The sequence below is a fragment of the Elgaria multicarinata genome, chromosome 7, assembly GCF_023053635.1.
Source record: "Elgaria multicarinata webbii isolate HBS135686 ecotype San Diego chromosome 7, rElgMul1.1.pri, whole genome shotgun sequence".
NCBI classification, from domain to species: domain Eukaryota; kingdom Metazoa; phylum Chordata; class Lepidosauria; order Squamata; family Anguidae; genus Elgaria; species Elgaria multicarinata.
The window spans coordinates 71,716,912-71,737,580 of NC_086177.1; the positions used below are offsets into that span (position 1 = coordinate 71,716,912).

At 41.3% G+C, this 20,669-nt stretch overlaps 1 non-coding gene across 1 annotated transcript; it reads left to right on the forward strand.

Moving 5' to 3' along the window:
* Window positions 1-15,384: 15,384 nt before the first annotated feature.
* Window positions 15,385-15,456, forward strand: TRNAA-UGC (transfer RNA alanine (anticodon UGC)). Its single transcript has one exon. It is a non-coding gene; the product is annotated as a tRNA-Ala (tRNA).
* Window positions 15,457-20,669: the final 5,213 nt, after the last annotated feature.

Consider the following 20,669-nt stretch of genomic DNA (forward strand, 5'->3'; position numbering starts at 1 on the left):
AGAGGCTGATGCTAGGGAAAGTGGAAGGCAAAAGGAAGAGGGGCCGACCAAGGGCAAAATGGATGGATGATATTCTGGAGGTGACAGACTTGACCTTGGGGGAGCTAGGGGTGGTGACAGCCGACAGAAAGCTCTGGCATGGGCTGGTCCATGAAGTCACGAAGAGTCGGAAACGACTGAACGAACAAACAACAAAACAAAACAGTGCCTGATGAAATTCCCTCTTCACTGCAACAATTAAACCTGCAGGAGCCCTGCCCTCTTGACCAGATACAACAGATGGCAGGGCTCCTGCAGCTTTAACTGTTGTGATGAAGAGGGAATTCCACCAGGTGCTGCGTGCATACAAATATCACTTGCTGAAGTTTCCCTTTCTATACAAATGTTAAAGATACTGGAGCTCTGTCCTCCTTTCCATATAGTCACCCTGAAATCCCCCCCACTCAGATCTCCTCAAAAATTGAATGTGGCCCATGCGCTGAAAGGGGCTTGACAAAGCCTTGTTGCACCAGCAGAACCTGCTTTGCACCAGTGGACATCCACTCGCAAAACTTTGGGGTCCAACCTATTGTTGATTGCAGATTGATGGCTTTTGTATTTCCACATTTTATTGCTGTAAGGTACCCAGACAGCACCATTATTGGGCAGCATACAAGCATAGTAAATAAAATAAATACATTTCCATAAACAGAATAAATAGCTATCATTCTGACATAGATGAAATATTCTTCTTGTATATATTGCTGAATTCCGACTGGTTATCTTGATGGTGGTGGTGGTGGTGATGAATACAGTACCATCAGTGTAAAAAAAAACCCAACCATCCAGGCTCCTGCTTGCGAGATCTACAATCTAAAGTAAGCAATGGGAAAACAACTGAGGGGAAGGAGGGAGAAACACACATTTATTATGTTCAGCAATAGCAAAGGATGAAAGTGGCCAAGTGTTGCATCTACTCAACATTTGGTTACATTTGGGGGTAAGAATTGAGGGTGAAGGCAAAGGCCTTACAGAAAATATGGTTTGGAGGATTCGAAGAAAAAGTGAGGCAGGGAAACATTGTCAGGAGCTGGCTTCTGTGTGCAGCTGAACTGCAGGTGGTAGCCCTCTCAATGTAGCGTTTTCAGGCACTGGACTGACTCCATCCACCCAGACTAGCAATTGGGTCCTCCTGGGCAGGAAGAAGTATAAAGGGTTTCCTGTATCAGCTGAGCCTGGCCTGAGTATCATAATCTTCCAGAGCTCTTAGTGATATTCAGGCGGTCAGTTTAAAATGGCACAAAAGGAGCCAGGAATGTACGCTCCGCCTTTACGTCCCTCCCCCGAACTCCTGACCTCCCTGTGTTGATAGGAGAAGGTCTGTAGTGAAAGTGTAAGTACTTTCAGGCAAGTGCAATTACAAAACCCTGTGCAGTCAGGAACCCTTAGAAACCACCAAACTGCTTTCTTTCTGCTTGTGGAACACAGTACTTTTGTCCCATGACACCAGACATCATGTTTTCCAAGCATAAAATGAGTACATTTAAGCAATTGGTTGGCTCCAAATCATTGCAGGTAAAGCATTTACAGCAACAATGGACAAACATAAACATTTCTTTGAAGAGTTTAGCAACTTTTTATGAAAATTCAAACTCTCTGAGAAGGTTTAGCTTGGTTTGCACATCACAACTACCCAAGATTTTTGAAATCCCTGGATTGTTGTGAACTGAGCAGAAATGAGCAAATGTGCAGGCTCCCACTGCCCAAGCACTCCCACTAAAAATAGGAAGGGATAAACAACCTAAGGATACTAGCATTGTGTGTGAACAAGGAACTCTGGGTTGTCTTTCCCCAACAACCCAGGATTCTTGGTTCACATATATGGCTAAACAATCCAGAGACAGAGTGGGTTGTTTAGCTCCTCCTACTTGCAGCAGGAGTGGACAGGTGGTGGGAGCTAACATGCTTGCTCATTCTCACTCAGTTCACAACCACCCACAGTTTAAAGAAAATCCTGGGTTGTTATGATATGCGAATTGGTGCCCAGTCTATGTACAATAGACAAATCTGTTTATTTCCAGTCTGTAGTACTTTTGCATGTTTTACTCACAATTCTATTCTGTTCTATTTTCACATGAATATGAAAATTGTATTTAAAAAGTTCCCTTCATTTTGTCTCAAATACTAATTTTAATTTCTATTTCCACCTCAAAATTGTATTGTTTTTGGAGCCTCCTGAAAACTTTATTGTTTCAAGAAGCTTTCCCTGAATGACAGGTCGTGGTTCAATCTGTACCTGTACTTTTAAAATGTACTTTTTAATCCTGTTTTTGTTCTGTTTTTATTATTTTATCCCATTTGTTCACTGCTGCGAAATCCTCAGATAGGGAGCAGTATATAAATATTGTAAATAAATAAATAAGAAAGAACATGGGAGTCATGTTTCTGGTTCCTTTTATCCATTACTTAGATAAAACCAGCTTCTCAAAGATACTTAGATGACAAACTCCCCGTCCATCCTGCTGCTTCCATTGTATATGCTGAGCACTGTGTGTACAAGGGTTCTACATTCTCTTCTATGGAAAAGGAGATATTCTGTGTTTCTAAGAGAAAATGCCCATGAACGAGCACAAAAGAGGAAGAAACAGGAAGATCCCACAGACATGTCACTCGGGATCATGGCCATTAGGCAATAGCTTATAACTTGCTTCTGTTTACCAGCAAATACATAAGAACAAAGAGAAAACAAGGTACCTCTCTAGCATACAGACACCATATGAATATATATTTCTAGGCTGGATTTAACATATTGTATTTCAAACTTTTATGGCTGTTGTTCTGTTTCTTACTACTAAAATTCAGACATTATTGCAAGTGGGCTTTATTTTTGTTTTTCTCCTTCTGTGGCTATTCAGGGGATTCTAGTTTTGAAAAACATTGGGCTGCAGTTGTCACATTTGCACATTTCCATTACATATCAAATATATCACATCCCACAAAAGCATTAGTTTTCAAAATAAAGTTAAAAGAAACAGTGCTGCTTAAAAGTCTCCCAGCAGACCTATTTTCACTTTTCAAATTCATGTTTAGATGCTTGTCTTGGAATCTAGATAAATGTACCCAAATGTAAAACCATGACTGAGTTTAACATTAGCCCATTTCACAGGTTCAGAAAATAGGCAGAATTAACACGTGGAGAGGAAAAGAGGATTGCCTACTGTCCCACCCACACCCCACTTCCATGCATTGATTGGTGAATATTTCTTACATTTAAATCACAAACCATGTTGAATCTTAACACAATACATATTGGTCTGCGGAAATCAAAAAGTTTCACACTAATATTTGCCTCACCAAAATTATACATGCGTAAATTCTCTCCATGCAATTGTATTTTCAAGAATCTTACATTTCAGGAACTGCTGGGGCATGAAATGGGAGCCTTTGGGTGTGTTGCACATCTGCCCTGTGTGTTGAACCTCTGAAATGCATGTGCAATTAAGTCACTTTGGGAGGCTTCCTTTGCAAAGCCATCTCAACTGGCAAACTAACCTTGGGCCCTTTTAGCTCCTTAACCTACATCTCTGCCATGTCTCTTTCTCATCCCAGTTATGTTGGTAGATTAGAGCACCGGCATTCTTAACTGAAATAAAACACACAAATGAACCTTACTTGCCTGATGTAAAAATGGGGAATGAAAACGATCAACTTGCCAGCATTAGGTATGGTTCTGCTAAGGCAGTATTGCATATTTGGCATTCAAGTTAGGGGTGAGTCAGGAGAAAGGAGGAGTTTCTCTGCAAATAATTGTCCCTAGATGACCCTGCAGATTTTCGCATAGAAATCTGATCAACGCTTAATGCAGCTTGAAACAGCTTTAGCTTCTGCTGGGTGCTCCCTGCTGCTAACACCGCTCAATAGCAGGGGGCCCAGCCAATGACAGCAAGGCCCCTAAGAGACAATGCTCAATGCCAGTAGCCATAGATTAACAATAAGTAGTGAAGTGGACCAGGTTAAAAAAAAACAAAAAAAACGAGGGTCACTATAACATGTCAACCTGCTCATATTGTGTTCAGTTTCTCTCTGTCTGATAACCTTACATTTACAAAGTTTTCACCAAGGCAGACCAATACACAATGGAACCCTTTCTGCTGAAGCTCTGATATCTTAAGCAGTAGAAAATCCATTTCCTGACCACAATATTATCTCAGCGATACAGAGTCCACTGTTTGCAGCTCTCCTTCTATTATAGCATGCACGGATTTGGCTCTTCATGGCAGGGGTTGAGGCATCACCATGAAATGGGAGGAAAGGCCCTGCACCTCATATTAGGACGTTTTGATCAGGGTCTTAATAATAATGAAAAAATACCCCTAGTCAATGGGCAACCCAGCAATAGGGGTGGACGACAAATCTGTCTGTGTCACTTCCTTTCCCATCTTTGAATTTTTAAGATCTCAAATTCCTTCCATCCCATTTGTGATGGAACAATGCAGCACTACCAGCACATTTGATGAATCGCCATACATTATTGGACCAACATTCCTCATGATTTGGTAGAAACTTTCAAATGTTGGTCAGCTGTTATCAAAACGTGTTATCAACACCTACATTATATGCTTTTAGATGCCAGGTGAAGACCTTTTTATTCTCCCAGCATTTTAACAGTCTATAAATAAATTTTAACTATGCGTTTTAAATTTGTAATTTTGCATTGCTGCTGTTTTTATCTGGATGAGCTTTTATATTGTATTTTATATTATGGTTTTATACTGTTGTTTTACACTTTGAATGGTTTTAATTTTTGTGAACCGCCCAGAGAGCTCCGGCTATTGGGCGGTATAGAAATGTAATTAATAAATAAATAAACATGATCTGAATTAAATTCTCACTATTCTGCACTGAGATTGGTATATAATCAATGAGTAGAGCACAGAGAAAAAAGTGCTACACAGCAGAGCCAGAAGAGACATAAGGGATGTATAAAATGTTGTAGTTTGCTTTATAAATGGCACATGTATAAGCATATTTTCCTGTAACATTTTTATTTTTGTATGACTAAATTTGTGCACAATTCTGCGAAAAAATGTTCTGCAAGTGTGCATGACACAGAAGATGACAGTCTGTTACAGAATCCATGGTTGAATTCATAGAAATCTGAAGGAATTTGGATACATTTATTATGCTCTTCATGGTTTTAATTTTTGTGAACCGCCCAGAGAGCTTCGGCTATTGGGCGGTATAGATAAATAATAAATAAATAAATAATAAAAAAATACATTTTGGACTGTGTAAAAAATGAGGTATGGATGTGAAAGATTTCACTATGTAAAGAATTATTTCAGTTTATTTATTTATTATTACCAAATGCAGAAGTCTTATTTCCTGTAATATTTCATGAATGTGCAACTCAGTTTTATGACCCAATCCTCTGCATGTCCTAGTAGCAGGCAAAATGCTATTTGATATACATATTGCCTAGGGCAGAGGAAGACGACCTGGAGCCTCCATTGTTTTAGACTACAACTCCCATCAGCTCCATCCAGCATGACTAATGGCAAATTATTATGGAAGTTCTAGTCCAAAACATCTGGAGGGCACCACGTTGTCCACCCCAGGTTTAGGGTAATATCCATGGTATTTGCAGATATGTAGGTAATAAAATAGATGATAGGGTTTCTTTCTTTTTTCTTCCTTTCTCTAAAACTTTAAATTTAGCTGCTGGCTTGTCACAAGTACTCTGTGAGCTATCCAGGGTGACCTCAGCTGCTCTGCAACAAGCATCTGCTCTCTAATTCAGCAAACATACCCTATGCACTTATTATTGATCTGTCTCGACCCTCACCCTTTGCCTCAAATTATAACACATCTTACATTTTGACACCTCCAAATACCTTTTGTGATTAAAACAGCTGCACTTGAGAGCAAATCATGTGCTCACAGGTTTGGGGTAATTTTTACAAGCGATTTGCTATTCTGTACTTCCCTGTCACTGTTTGCTTTGTATGGTGACCGATGCAGATGTCAGTAAAATCCACTGAAAAGACTTAGTTTCCCTGCAGCAGTTACTAGATGCCCTGAGTTCTAATGTATATAGATTAGTCCCTAAGTACAGCAACAAGAGGGTAGCATAATCCATAACCCATAATCACACCAGTTTCATGTACATCTCCAGCCCTGATCTAAGTAAAAATCTATGGCCGCTGTACTGAAAAACTGGAGGCTGTTCTATTTTTACATGTTGCATCCTGAGAATGGGAACATAAATATTTCCTCAACAGCTGATCCACAGCCTTGGGCAAATTGATGTCTCTGATCCAAGTAACATGCAACAAACAGTTGCACATGACTACACATGGTAATAGTTACATGTAGTAGCACTAGATGACACATGGGGATCTACTTTCCCAGCTGCACTGCAGAAGGGATGGTTAGATGTAGCCCTATCCAGACAGTGCAATGCTGATGGGTTGGGGAAGGACAAAAGAGGACACCAGTTTGCGTACGGTTTTCATGTGCAAATTTATATGTATAGATTATTGTAATTCAAATAGAAATACAGTACATCTCACCATAGTGTGGAAGGCTGTGACCAGGTGACCTGTGTTCCTTGCTCAGTTTGCAGCCCGGGTGCTGCTGATGGGCAACTTCAAAGCCCAGCTCTTACTTCAGATGGTTCTTTATCTTTATACCAGATTTGGACTGGGCAGCCCTTGAAACAGAGGATGACTTCAAGCCTGAGGACAGTCTTCTGGCAACCCTTCAGAGAGAGGACTGTCCTCTGTAAAAGAGGACACATGGCCGCCCTAGGACTGACTGGGATAAGGGAAGCCTTCTCAGTGACTCCTGTTCCCAGGCTTTGGTACACTCTACTTAGGGAGGCCTCTCTTACTCCTTCCCTGATGGTCTTCTGTGACACCATGAAGATCTCCTATTTTAGGAAGGCCTTTGGCTTTGAGTGACTTCATTGAAGCGTGCCCAGTTGTTTATATCTGTTGTTTCTAATTATGAAATGCAGTATGGTGTACTGACTGGAGTGTCAGACTCGGAAGATCTGGATTCTAGTCCTCAGCCATGAAGCTCACTTGATGAGTTTGGGCCAGTCACTGTGGCTCTCAGCCTAACCTACCTCACAGGGTTGTTATGAGGGTAAAATGGAGAGGAGGAGGAGGTTTGTCTACACTGCCTTGGGCTACTTTGAGGAAAGGAGGGATTTACATGTAATGAATAAATAAATACATAAATACTTGTTTTTATCTGTTGGTTTTATCTGCTGCTTTGTCTGTTTATTTGGTTTTTTGGGGAAAATATTTTTCTTGGTTTTACTGTCTTTGTAATTCCTGCGTGTTCATTGAGCTTGTATTTTGCTGTTGGCCATCTTGAACTGTTAGGAAAGGTGGGATAGAATATGTTGATTAATAAATGGTGTTGGGTAAATTGCATCCAGCTGCACATCTGATTCTGATTCACAACAGATGGGACTCTGCACATTTGGGCCTTGATCCATAATCAGGAGCCATGCACGCAAGTATAACTGCTGGATGTGGTTAGCCGCATTCTACCAGAAAGCTGTATGTGTGACACCCTGATTCTAATCCAGTTTATTTCTGTGTACAGATCACCTTTGCTGCATAGAAGCAGTTACCCCAAGAATCAACCCTATCTCCAACAGATGAACTGAGGAAAGGAAGGGTGAATTTGATAGGCCTTTGGTCTGATTCAGCAGGGTTCTTATGTTTTTATGAGCAACAGAAAGGAAATAATTATCACTGCCTGATGATTATGTTTATAATAACCAATTATGATTATTAACTACAGTATATGTGTGTGTGTGAATAGCACTTTTTTCCTTTATGCCTGATCACTAATATTTTAATTATTACAGTGTGCTATATTGAAACCATTTCTTCACAGACACTAATTTTATGCAAACACATCTGCATCTCCAGATACATGATAGAAATATAATGTGTATAAATGTAAACTTTGTATCCAGTCACAGGCAGAGCAATGAGTACAGATCAATACCAATCATGGATTTCTCTGTAGGTAAATTCTGATCTATAAACTCGAACATTATGTTATTCCATCATATGCAATGTGAAAACAATATATGACTCTACCCTGATTCTCTTTTGCAATTTAGATTGCATCAGATCATCTCAGAAACATACTATTAAGTATTCTAAGAATTTAATAAGAATATACATAAACTCACATTTTGGTCCACCAAGCTTTGACAGTCTCTTTAATTAGCTCATATAATAAACTTTCCTCTGCCAGACACTTTCTGCTATCTTTCTTCTTGTTCGCAGAATTGTTGTCACTCAGGTCTGACGTGCTTAAAACAGTTGGCAGGGCAATGATAGTGACCTTAATGCCTGACACAAATCATTACCACCAGTACATGTGTTATACGTATTTGTAATTGCTCCAAATACTTTATCTGTGAACACTAATCATAAGTGCATGGAACACCATCTTCTCCTGTAATAGTAGCATACTTGAAGGAATTAAACATTTGAAGTGCAGAAGCTTACGAGCATTATAATTAAAGGTTTCAAATTGGAGTTGGGCAGTTGCACACAATTGAGAGAAGAACAGCAGAGTCTTCTCACTTCCAATGTACTTGGGATACAAAGATCTGTGGAAAGGAAGCCATAATAAAATTTATCATTGTCAATAGTCCAAAGGAGAGGATGGGGGGAAAGAGTGAACACTTATCCTCTTAGGGCTTCCAGCATTAATACTGTCGCATAAATCACTCCCATGACTTCATAATGTAGAAGGCCTTATACCTGTGTCTGCTTGAGAAAATAAAGTTGGTATACAGAACAGCCTGGAAGTAGAGCAGCATATCCAAATCTGACTTACAGATATGCATAGATAAGTTCATCAGAAGTTCTAATTTTGCCATGGAAATAGCTTGTGGGTACTGTTCTTTCAGCAAAAAATGAAACGTCTGAAATGAACCTTGGTGAAAATGCTTAATTTTATTAGAAGCGACAAAGAAGGGCTCCAGAGAAAACTTGGAACTCAATATTGAACAATTCAAAACCCAGCTAATCAAATCTGATACTTGCATATGGGAAGTCCAGGCATTAAATCCAGATTTGGTAATACTTAAGTTAGGCATGATTTTAATGGATCTACTCTAAATCTGCATGCAAGCAGAGGTATGCAATTCATACACAAGCAGGGTACAGGAATTAGCTTCTCTCTCTCTCTCTCTCTCTCTCTCTCTCTCTCTCTCTCTCTCTCTCTCCCTCTCCCTCTCCCTCTCTCCCTCTCTCCCTCTCCCTCTCTCCCTCTCTCCCTTGCATTTCCACACTGTACACCAAAACTTCAGTAGGAGTTGGCGACTAGGCCTTGAAATGTCTATGTCCATACTCACACTATTTACTCACCCTTTATTGTGTGTGCAATGGATGGATCTCATGAGCCAGTTTGGCTCACATAGGCATTTACTATATTCCCACAGTGAGTGATGTGTTGATATTTTAAAGGAGGAGAATGGCATCAGGATGCACAGTCATGGGCCAGATCTACACCAAGCAGAATATAACACTTTGAAAGTGGTTTGAAAACTGTATATGGAAAGTGTCATGGGCCCCGACAGTTGTCAATACTGTTATAAACCATTATAAAGCAGTAATATAGATCCTGCCATGGTGTCACATTGCTAAGCTGTTTTGTCATGTGGGATATGATCTTACAGGTGTTCAGTATGCTTTTTACTTCAGCTGGGACTGGTGTTGGAGTGATTGAAAACTGTGCTGCGGAAAATGAGGCTGTATCATGCCTCCACTGGAGGAATCTTCTGGAGCTGGAACCCCCAGAGATGGATAGCACTATGGAACCACCCATATCAGGAGATCTGGGTGACCCTGGGCATTTGGGGGAGAAGACCATGGGTCTACCTACACAGGTACTGAACAACCATCTAGCACCAGAGAGTATTGTCACCTTAAGAGGCAAATCAGTAGGGCTCCTGTAAAAAAAGCACCCAGCTCCAAAGAATGGTTTCTCATGAGGAGGGAACCCCTGAGATATAAGGTTTGTAAACTGCAGCTGAGGTTTAGGTGGGACTCAGGAGGCTCCAGTAACATAAGTCTGCTTGCTCAGTCAACCTTTGCTGGAAACAATACTATTGCTGTTTTACTCTGTACAGCACCATGTACATTGATGGTGCTATATAAATAAATAAATAAATAATAATAATAATAATAATAATAATAATAATAATAATAATAACCTGCTATAGCTTGTATTCTGAATGTGACTCATGTTTGGATCTCCATAAAAGGCCTTTTGAACTTCTGCCTGTTGCTGCTTTTTAAAACTCTAAATATACTTGCCTGTTAACCTGTTTTTGACCTTGACTACATCTCTGACTTCTCTCTGGTAAACTATGTTTGCCCAGTAAACTGTGATTGACTTCTGTTTTGCCTTGATTTCTCTGTTGTGATTAGGTTTGTGTTTGCCTAACAAAGAGATGAACTTAGTTAAGGCAGGACAGGCTGTGGAGTGGGTGGGGCTTGGAGAAAAAGCCAGTAGGCCAGATGGGGAAACCAAGTAGGTGTAAGGCTGGTCTCTTTCAACTCCCCTACCCCGTTAATCAAGTTAGGTTTAAATAATCAATGAACTCCATTTTATTGCAGCAATTCAGCTACCTAGCAAGAGCTCGTGGCACAGTTCTTCACAGAGTTTAGCTTGGCCCGTTGTTGTTTTCTTTATACATGCTGTCCTTGGGTAATCTTATTCAATCTCATGGTTTCCAATATCATCTGTATGCTGATGATTCATAATTATATCTTTCATCTCCAGAACTTTCTCCTGATGTTCACGATTGTATCTCGGCATGTCTTTCAGATATCTCAGCTTGGTTGCTTCATCGACGTTTGAAACTTAATATGGCAAAGACAGAACTGCTTGTTTTTCCTCCTAAACCTTATCCCCATCTTTCATTCTCTCTTACTGTTAATGATGTTACACTTACTCCAGTCAAGGAAGCTCGTAGTCTTGGCTTTATATTTGATTCCTCACTCTCCTTTATTCCTCATATTGAGGCAGTAGCTAAATCCTGTATAATATTGCCAGGATTCAATCATTTTTGTCTGTCTCTTCTGCCAAGACTCTTGTTCATGCATTGGTTATTTCTCAGTTGGACTATTGTAACCTTCTTCTGACTGGACTTCTTTCTTCTCACATCAGTTTGTTGGTTTCTGTTCACCACTCTGCTGCTAAGATTCTTGGCTCGCCGCTCTGACCATGTTACTCCACTCCTGAAATCTCTTCATTGGCTTCCAATTCACCTCATAGTCCAATATAAACTTCTCCTGTTGACCTACAAAGCTTTTTATAGTCTAGCTCCTTCCTATATTTCCTCTCTCATCTCACACTATTGCCCCACTCGTGCTCTTCGCTCCTCAGATGCCATGTTTCTTACCTGCCCAAGGGTCTCTACTTCTCTTGCTTGGCTTCGTCCATTTTCTTCCGCTGCCCCTTATGCCTGGAATGCTCTTCCAGAACATTTGCGAACTACAAGTTCAATCACAGTTTTTAAAGCTCAGCTAAAAACTTTTCTTTTTTCTAAAGCTTTTAGAACTTGATTTTGATCTGACTTTTATACTGTTAGTTTTACTCTCCCTGTGCCTGTTTGGTGCATTCTCTTCTCCTTCTTATTGTTTTATTATGATTCTAATAGAATGTAAGCCTATGCGGCAGGGTTTTGCTATTTTATTGTTTTACTCTGTACAGCACCATGTACACTGATGGTGCTATATAAATAATAATAATAATAATAATAATAATAATAATAATAATAATAATAATGCCAATAAAAGTTAGCTCTTAGACAAGAGCAATAAAGGTGAGGAGAAAGTTCCAAGGCAAATAGTCCTCACAGAGTCAAAGACAGACTTCTCAGTCCAGATATATATATCCCAAGTCAGTGTCTCCAAAGGCACATGATTCAACACAGACAAGGGTTCAGGGTTCACGATCAATCCGGTCAAGGAAGTTTTCCGAGTAATGAGGATGCTGTTGGCACAAAGGCTCTATGGCTTTTGCATGGACTTTTAAACAGAGGTGGGGCTCTTAGAGTTCAGTCTTTGTCAGTCCACTATCCCTACAGAAAGATCCCATCCATAGGCTTGAACTCATGTGGTGTCTCTGCTGTGCTCTCTTTTGTTGACATCATAACTGCCTTGCCTTATATACACCCAGACAACATTTAAGCAAGATCTTTCTGGTCATTCCAAAATGAACAAAATGTCGCCATGAAGAACCTCGACAGTGAGTCTTCTCTGTAGCAGCACCCACCAATGAGAAAACCCTCCCTCATGCAGTTCAGGAGGTGGGAAATGTAACATCCTTTAAATGCCTTCTAAAAACACATCTTTTCGCACAGGCTTTCTCTGGCCTGTAAATGCTGCTGGGTTTATTTTGGTTTTACGTGGTATTTTTAAACTTCCATATGTTTTCATCTGTTATATTTTAGAGTTTTAATTGTGAACTGCCCAGAGAGCCTCAGCTATGGGGCAGTATACGAATGTAATAAATATATAAATAATCCTGAAGCCAGCCCCTGGCCCACCCTCCTCAGCTGAGTCTACAGTCTGCTTGGTTTCCAGAGTTAGACTTTCGGGTGGGGCCTCTTTCAACGGTGGGTGATGGTGCTCTTTCCCCCTTGGATTAGAAGTGGTATTTTCATTACAGCAAAAGTAGAAGGTAGGTCAAAAGCACCAAGCTTTTCATTTTTGGGTTTTGGCATTCTCTCCACCCCACCCCGCTTTTTCTTTTTTCTTTTTAACAATTAGGAGCAATCTCTTCAGGGGATTTTTATATGTCAATTTTATACTTCATCATGTTAAATGAAGTGAAACCAGTGGGACCTCAGGCATCAAGCTGCCTCACTAGGCAAGGACTGAGTTAGTAATTTCCTTTTTTAAAAGAAAAGAAAAATCTAGATAGTAAAAAATATTATTGTGCCACCACAATGTATACCTTGGGATAAGGGGAGGAAAATTGACCTATTGGTTTCAAAGTGGGTTTCCATCACATAATAAAACAACAAATATTGAGGAGTTTTGGATTTAAAAAAATAATAAAGAACAACTCAGATTAAGATTGGACTAAATGGACAGCTTCTTCTTTTTTATCCTTCATTATCTTGGCTGACATTGGGCTACAATGGAACAGAATCTCAAATTAGTAACAGACTAAAATAACATAGTTCAGATTAGGTAACTGCTAGCTTTCCAGAAGCCAGAGGCACAGACTTGATAATAACTGCACAGGACACTATTCTGTTTATTTAAAGACCATGGTCATCTTTGAAAGCATAAACAATACCTTTTTTTATCCAATAGTGATGAGAAATAGAAGGCTTCTGAATCAGAAGTCTCATCCAATGAGCCTCTGCCATTTTAACTTCCATTTTTGTGTTGAAGGTCCTATAGGCATACCTACATGATATTGGGTTAAATTGCTCTTAGATTCACTCCATCCCACCTCAACCTTTTTCCTATCTATCCTTGAGCATCATCAGACAAGTGTTTTATTGCAGGCTTGCCACTGGCCAGTTATGTGTGTGTGTCCTTTAGACAATGACATCTGCCTCCCATGTGCCTCCTGCTCCTCTGCTCGTTTTTCCATTGAAAAATAGACCACCACCCCCCATAAAAATCCAACTTTTTTTGTAAATGGAATGTGCCATGAACTCCTGCTGTGTGCAGGAAAAGCAGCGTGATAAAAAAAAACAAAAAAAAAACCACTTGATCTTTGTTTACTTCCTCTTTCCTGGTGGGAAAGAATTAAGAAGTAATGAGGGACAGAAGTAGAGGTGGAGAAGTGATGGTAAGGAAACACAATTTTGCCTGTGTGATGATGCTTCTTGCATTTACGTGGAAATCTTTGGACATTGTCCCCATATAGATTTCCCCCGCCCCTAGGCAAACACAATTTTTTAGAAAATGGAACTTACAGCATCCTAGATCCAAATATGTCTATCATTCCTCTTTTGTTTGATACCCCACATTGCATTATATCCAAGGATAAAATCCATTGGCTGGGCTGTCTTGCAAACTGGAGGCTGGTGGCTCCGATTTTGGTGGGGCTGCGGATCCATCCTGTGTTTCAGTGATAGCTTCATCCCATGTACCTGTTTCCCTCAAATTATCTCCTACATCACTAAGCTGTCACCGTTGTTGTTGTTGTTGTTGTTGTTGTTATTAGCTAAATCACACCCCGGGTGGCAGCGCTCCTAAGATCCTTTGCATACCAGGAAAAGGATTTAAGGGGGAAATGTAAAAAAAATCATTAAAAATCAACAGATGACCCAATCTGATTCAAATTTGGTATGCTTAAAGCTCTCCTTAATGTCTATTACTGTGCCAATTTTGATGTCTTTAGCTTAAAAACTTACACAGATGTAAGCATTTGTTTAATTTGTACTTTAACCATATCAAATCCTGCTCCTGCGCCCCCAGTGGCTGCTCGGAAAACAACAAATGAGTTGCTCCAAAAGTAGTACCAAAATAGGTCAGGGCTTTTGGCTTTATAGCACAATTAAAGCAGGATGCATGGGAGTACTTCACAGTCAAAGCAGATTATAAACTCCAGAATACTTCACAATAAAAGCAGATTATAAGATGGAAAACTTCGGAGTCCTTTGCACGCAATTAGCAGTGATTGCACAGTATAACGCTGGTGTGATAAAGCTCTGAGAAACAGCCAGAACTCTAAAAGAGCTATCCAAGGTGCTGAACCTATTTTAGAGATAGATTTCAGTACCTTGGATAGCTCCTTTAGAGTTCTGGCCAGCTCTGACTGAAACCTGAAATGAATTCACAGCCCCACCGAACTTGGATCCTCCAGCCGCCACTGCTCTTGCACAACCTCCCATTGAAAAGAAATGGCTTTCAACTGGGATTGTGCAGGAGAACTTCCCAATGAATTGTGTTCCATGTCACTATATGGACAGATTCACAGAGCACTGGCAAGTGCTCCGTGAGCTCTGGCAGTGGCCAACTTGGTGCTGAACCTAGCATTGGGCTTGGGCAGGCACTCGGGAGACAGCAGGCTCACTGCTGGGGTTGCAGCAGCAAGCTTGAAACTTCTGAAATTGTCAAGGGGAGCCTGAACCCCATGCTCTCCATTATTGCCTGCTTGGCTCCTCCAATGAGTACATCCCAGCAGAATAAGTACACCAAATCATCACTGGTTCCATACCTCCATGGAACCAGGCATTGAACCTCTCTCCTCCAGCTGAGAGATGAGAAAGCTGGAATCTGCATATGTATCTTACACATAACATCAACTGTTACTGAGTCAGACTATTGGTCTACCTAATTCAGCATGGCCTACACCAGCCGTCCCCAAGCTGGCTCTCTCTAGATAGGAGGGGCTGTGGCTCAGTGGCAGAGCACCTGCTTTGCATGCAGAAGGTCCCAGGTTCGATCCCTGGCATCTCCAGGTATGGCTGAAAAAACTCCTGTCTGAAACCCTGGAGTGCTGTTGCCAGTCTGTGTGGACAATATTGGGCAAGATGGACCAAGGGTATGACTCAGTATAAGGCCATTTCCTATGTATAAGGCAGTTTCCTACAATTCCCAGCATCCCAGCCAACATGGGAGTTGTAGTCCAACACATCTGGAGTGAGCCAAGTTGGGGAAGGCTGGTGTAGACTGGCAGCAGCTCTCCACCACTTCTTTCAAGGACTGTTCCCAAGGCTTTTCCCCAGATTTCCCTGGGGTTCTTCTGGAAGGAGGGCTCCAAGAGCTTACCAATGAGAAGGCATTGTGCAGCCATTCTGCTTTTTTATCCTTAAGGGATTTTCTGTAGGAAGAAGGAGGAGGAGGAGGAGGAGGAGGAGGAGGAGGTTATGAAAGCAAGACATCATCATCTGAACCCTCCATGAAATTCCGTGGGTGAGGCATGTCAAAGCATCCCTGCATGCAAAGCTGGTCCTCTACCACTGAGCCATGGCCCCTGCCTTGAATAAAAACAGGCTGTCAGGCAGGTCAAATAAGTGTTGGAACTCCATGGGATGGGGCAAGAACCCTGTTTTCCCCATATAGGTGCAGTATGTGTGCATGCACTGGAACATATGCATGCAAAACTAAAAATAGAAATTAGAAACATAAAGCCGTCCCCCATCAAAAGGAATTGCATGACTTTTTCACCCTGGTTTGTGGCAGGGCCAAGTTTGAACCAGCTCTTAATTCAGCTTGGAGGGAAAAGGTCCAATAAACATGGCTGCAACTTAACAGTCCTACTAACTGCTCTGGGAAAGCTAAGGGGTGCTCCATGCCCTTCAACATTTAGTTAAACAATATAAGGCATGAAACATTAAGAGAAGCTCTCTGTCCTTTTGGAGATTTATTCCCCAAATATTACAGGTAAGAATGACTGCAATAACGTTTGCAGTATAGTTTCACATTGTGCATTAATAAAGCTTAGGGCAAGAGGAAGAAATAGAAATAAGAATCATAAACACTTTCTTCATGTAAATGATCAAATGAAAAAGACTTGAGTTTCCTGTGAGGAAGACATGACTCAACTGCATGTATTTTTTCCCTGTAATTACAAAAGATCTATCACCAAAGCTAACCTTTTTTTTCCTTTCCAGAAAAAGAAATCAGTGATGTGATAATAAAGACTGACCTCATTATGTAAGCAAGTCACAGAAAAGATGCATTCAATTTATCATAAACAGCCAGGGGGCAAAGGAAGAAAGGGCAAGTTTACACAGGATTTACTTGGCCTCTGGTATTTTATATACATTTTCCCTTGTTGAAATATTTTACATCATTTCTTTTCATATTTGAAGAGGGGGGAAAGTCAAAGTAGTAAGAGATAATACTCGTTATCCTTTTTTGTCTTAACTTCCCTGAATATTTTGATTTCATCTGTAAATGTGGCCATGTTTATCCTTAACATAATCATTTATAAAAAGCCCAGCTGGCCAAAAGAAAAAAACCCAAAAGAAAATGTACAAAAATCCTTATCACCATAATACTGAAGGTCACAAAATACTGCGCAAGCTTTTAGGCTCTCCAGCACTCTTCACTGGGTGAAGTGGTAAACAATACTGGGAAAATACATCCATGGCTTCAAGCCCTCCATTGTTTAGGGTGACCATATGAAAAGGAGGACAGGGCTCCTGTATCTTTAAGTGTAATGTAGAAAAGGGAATTTCAGCAAGTGTCAATTGAAGAGGGTGGAATTCTCTCTTCATCAACACAGTTAAAGCTGCAGAAGCCCTGCTGTCTTTTGTATCTGGCCATTCTGCTATAGCTAGTGTAGCTTTAACTGTTGTGATGAAGAGGGCATTTCACCCACTTCAATTGACACCTGCTGCAATTCCCTTTTCTATATTACCATTAAAGATACAGGAGCCCTGTCCTCCTTTTAATATGGTCAGCCTACCATTGTTCATCTCAGCATGCTGTCTTCCACCACGATCAAGTGAGCTCACTGGGGTCCCTCAAACCTGGAGACTGCCCTGCTGGAGCACCTGAGGTCCCAAGTGCTTCTAATTCTGCATCTGTAACACTGGAGCCTGAGTTCAGAATACTCTCCTTGTGATCCATTATGTTATAAAGGAACCGCCACCATTCCTTCTTTAAAATGGAACAAAATGGAAACAACTAGTGATGGGTGAACTTTCTCCAACAGAAAGTCGGATGAAAGTTCTCCATGATTCCAAGTAGGGCTGTGCACCACTTCGGGTCTGGGTCCCTGTTTGACGCCATTGGCCTGTGGTGTCCCTCAAGGTTCCACCTTCTTCCCTATGCTATTTAACATATATATGAAAACACTAGGAGAGATTGTCTGGAGTTTTGGTGTTTTATGCAACCAGTATGCTGATAACACACCCAACACTATCTCTCCTTTCCATCTAAATCCAAGGAAGATGTTCTGGTTCTAAATTGGTGACTTCCCCCCCTTTCCCCTGCAGCTGCACATTACATGGAAAAATTGCTAGTGGGTAAGCAAAACCTCTTTCAGAGAAACGTTTTCTGCTCATTTCCCTGTCGCAAAAAAAAAAGACCTAGAAAATCTAACTTTTTCGGCTGTAGTGAAACGTGCCTCCATTTCCTGCTGTGTGCAGGAGAAGCAGCAGGATAAAAACACTGACTGAATAGGCCACGTGGTCAATGTTTACTTCCTCTTTCTTCCCCATGTAAAGAAAAAGTATTGTGGGATAGAAGGGGGGAGCGACGGTAGGGAAATGCAATTTTCTCCATGTCTGATGACACTCATAGTCATTATCCATAGTTGTTTCTATGATGCTGGTGAAATACAAAAGTAGGTGGCTCATAAGTTGAATCTGGCATGTTCATAATGCTTTTATGTGTACCAAGCTTAGATGGCTATCCAACAAACTTCATTATGTAATAAATGTAATAAAAATTATTCAAACTGAGATTGATTACGAGAGTCCGCACAGTCTGCATGACTTTTTTCTCAGCCAGAACAGAAATTTTCTAAAGTTTTTACTACTTTTGAAAACCTCATTTTCTTCTCATGACAGCACAATTGTCTTCTGCCTGATAGGCACTTCCTGGAATGGTCATGTGACTACACCAGGCAATGCCACATGGGGTGGTCACTTGGGCATTTCAGGAAGTGCTGTTGGGCTTAGGCACTATCTTGTTGCAAGGAGGAGATCTGTGCTCATGTAACAGTTCATACCTACAAAATGAGAACTTGGAATTAGTGCTGTGCAGGGACCCACGATTTGCTTCGGTGGCTGATTCAGATTTTCCGAATTGCCCCAATCTGCCTTGGCCCTTGGCCAACCCACTTCAGATCTGGATCCAAAGCAAGATCTAGACATTTGTGCAGGTCAGATTTTTAAAATTTATTATTGCATTTATATCCCACTTCCCCCCCCCCCCCACACACAAGGAACCCAAGGTGGCATACATAATCCTCCTTCTCTCCACGTTATCCTCATAACAAGAACCCTGTTTGGGTTGAAAGTCTGTGACTGGCCTAAAGTCACCCAGTGGGTTTCCATGTTCGAGTGGGGAATAGAACCCAGATTTCCTGAATCCGAGTCCAACACTTTAGTCACCACACCACACTGGCTCTCGGATATTGCAGGAATCCTAACCCTAACCCATTTTTAAAGTTAGCCATAGCCCCAATCCAATTTCAAGGAAGATGGCAGGTCTGTTTTTTCCTAGATCTAATGTTGAAAACTCCGGCATCCGTAAATGGCCATTTCCAAAAATGTCACATGAGAGATAGCTGCTGAGTGCAAGTGCATGGGTCAGATAAATTCCATGGGCGGGTGGGGCAGCAGTTTGGCATCATTCTGGATTGGGCCGATGTTGTCCAAAGTGCTTCAGACCCACTCCAGACCACTTCACCCCTGACACACCTTCTGAAATTGTCCTTCTAAGAAGGACGAGAGCTCTCTACAACACTGTTTCCCAGACCTATCTCAGTCAGATAGCCCAGAAGTATGCCATGGTCCAATTCCCAGCATAGATTGTCCACCAAGGCAACCAAAACAGTGCCTGTCCCATAACGAGTTCTGAAGCCAAATTGAAACAGATCTAGAAATGGAAGTACATAATCCATCTCACCCAGAAATCTCTGGAGCTGAGAAGCCACCAGCATCTTGCCCAAGAATAGAATATTGGAGACCAGCCAGGGTTCAAGGAGGGTTGTATTCTCTCTCTGTCTCTCTCTCTCTGGTCTTATTGCCTCTTTTAGGCAAGACAAAATCACACCTTGCCATGAAGAGCCATTGGCCACTTTCCTTACCCACTCAGCCAGTCCTGCCTGCTACTTATATAAGCCAGGAACAGCAAAGGTCCCGCACACAAGTGGTAGACCTCACCTCTCCAAGGATCCTGCACACATCTTCAGGCTGCAGAATTTGAAAAGTATCCATTGTAACTGGAAAAGCAAAAACTTACATCCACCAGATCTGAATCAACTATGCCATTCAACTCAGCATGGATACATGCAATTGATTTTCTCTACAAAGTGCTGCAGAAATTGATCACAGTTGGCTACATTGAGAGGTCCACCTCTTCTTCTTGCAGACCAGAGAGTAACAGGCCTCTGACCACCTAAAAAAGCTGAGGTGGATGACTCTGAGCAGACACAATGGGAGCAGGTGATTGTTTTGCCACCCCCATTGCCATGGGGTAGGCTTTCAAATGAGCTCTACTCTGTATTGAATTGGATTTGTTCCATATTTTCTGCCCATGTCACTCTAGACATTTTATTGTCCACAGCACCCTGGAAAACCAGAAGGTCCATTGGGCTCCACTTTGTAAGACAGGATGCTCAGCTGTGATCAGGTCGAACACCTGGGGCATTTCTCTGCTCCAGACATTAAGTAGATCTTTGAAAGAATCAGCTACTGAAGTGATTCCACAGGAAAATCCCATCAAAAAGTCATCCTGATCCATCAGTCTCTTGGCATGAACCATCTTAATTGGCCCCCTGCCCCTTGCAGAGGCTCTGAGTCCCAGCAAAGCTTAACCCCACAGGTAGTGATCTGTCCCCCACTCCCAGATCACCCTCATCCCACCCTATACAGAAAACTAGATTCAAATTGTGCCCTGAAAAATGAGTGGAGCCAGATACTGATCAGGACAGATCTGTGGTTGCCATGGAGGCAATGAAAGCCTGAGGCACTCCTGAAAATGTGTCCTGAC